The following is a 2016-nucleotide window of genomic DNA, read 5'->3' as shown; positions in this document are numbered from 1 at the left end:
TGTGCATGGTAATGTTATGTCTTCAGCTTTTGGGATGATACCTAGAAGGCAAACAGCTGGGCCAAAAGGAATTTCTAGTCTGTTAAAAAAAAAAAAAAAATCCCTGCACTATTTCCATAGTGGTGTACTAGCTTACACTCCCCGCAAAAGTGCAGAAGTTTTATCTTTCCCTATAGCCTCATTAGTTATTATTTGATTCCTTGATGATAGTGTTCTTTCTGGAGTAAGATGGAATCTCAGTATTTTAATTTGTATTTCTCTAATGACCAGAGATGCTGTGACATCTTTAGTTGGGGGATCTCCTGTCTAGGGAACGTGGAAGGAAGCTTCCAAAGGTGTGGTAAGATTATCACATCCTCAGAGCGCCTGTTAAGTCTGCTGAAGTCCATGTGTGTGTACACAAGCGAGTGGTCATGACAGTGTGTGTGTGTGACTGTGTCTGTAGTCCCAGACTAAACATCTGAGTTCAACCAGCTGTGTGGCCTCAGTGGCAACAGCCACTCCGGGTCTCATCCCCGGCTCCCAAAAGTGGAGAAGGTACCCGGTTGTGTAGCTGGAATAAGGCCCAGAGCTGGTCAGACTCTGCACCTGGTGTCACAGGCTACTCAGCAGTGACAGCCCCTGGATGGTCATGTAGTTTGTGATTCACTTCCTTGGATGGAGGGTGTCATACTTTCATCAACCATCCTGGGGCTCTTTGACCCATGAGGTCAGGAGCCAGAAGTGGGGTCTGAGCAGCCCCGCACTGCCTGAGAGGGGCAGGAATAGAGCTGAGGAAGTGGGGAAGGGGGCACAATGCCCCTTGCTGTCCCACTATGACTTGGAGACCCTTGTCCAGCTGAGAATACTTGGTCTACATGGAACCCACTGGTACCACCCCTAGTCCTTGGTCTCCGGGAATGAGTTGCCACCCTGTGGTGTCAAAGCCCACTAGGATGGGCCCACTCCATCTTGGAGTCTGGCCAAGCTCTGCCTCTGATGCCCTCATTAAACTGGCCCCTTGGCCAGCAAGACCTGCAGGTGACAGTCTTAAGCAGGAAAATGGTGCCCACCCACTGCTGCCCACCGGCAGCTGCTCACTTCCTGCAGACCGAGCTGGTCCCTTGATTAGGGAAGACAATGTTTCAGCACCTTCTCATTTATTTCTCATCAGCCTCTCAGAGTCCCCTGCCTGCCTGGCCAGGGCCTGCTGGGCTCAGGAATCAAATGGCTGTCCCCTGTGTCCTCACTGTAAATGTCACACAGCTCCTCTCAGGCACACCAGATACTGTCTGGAAAACGACTTCTCTTCTCTTGCTTGTACCCCATAGAGCTCAGAAAGGCCAGGGAGAGGACCTGGGGCAGAGGGAGGGGCTGGAGTGGAGGGGGTAAGAGGGAGAGGAGGGGGCAAGGCCTGAGACACAGCATGGGCATGAACAGCTCTGCAAAAGGAATGGATCCCTTGTGTGTGGCAAATGGGTACTAAGGAAAGTATAAAGTCACTGTAAAGGGAGAAGTTGAACTCAAAGGAAGGAGAAAGACAAACCAAAAAGACTATGTTTAAGTGCTGGGTTGGACTCCACGCCTCTTGAGTGCCAGGCCTGCTCTTACCACCCACCCAGATTCTGCAGACTCTGCCCACCCGCTCTACTCCCTCTGTGCATGAGGGTTGGGGAAACTCACTTTCCCATACTGTTTCCACTACCAGATGTTTCCAGACCTTCAGGTTTTTTAAATTCATTTGTTTTGTATGCACAATCTACTTAATTTCAAAACTGAAGCAGCCGTTACTAAAAGACACATGACAGAAGCATCCTCGCACGTGTTTAGACGGTGTGCACCAGCAAGTTAGGCACTTAGCTTCAATTTTGTTTTTAGTGCTAAAGGATCAAACTCAGGACTTTCAGCTTGCCAGGCAAGCATCCTATGGTCCAGAACCCTCAAATTTTCATGACACATAAAGACTGGTCAAGTCTGCCTGCCTCTTTTTCTTCTCCTTCTCCTTCTCCTTCTCCTTCTCCTTCTCCTTCTCCTTCT

This window comes from Octodon degus, unplaced genomic scaffold (genome assembly GCF_000260255.1).
Source record: "Octodon degus isolate 3935 unplaced genomic scaffold, OctDeg1.0 scaffold00233, whole genome shotgun sequence".
In the NCBI taxonomy this organism is placed as follows: Eukaryota; Metazoa; Chordata; class Mammalia; order Rodentia; family Octodontidae; genus Octodon; species Octodon degus.
The sequence above is the reverse complement of the archived record's forward strand: the minus strand, read 5'-3'. Positions refer to the sequence as shown.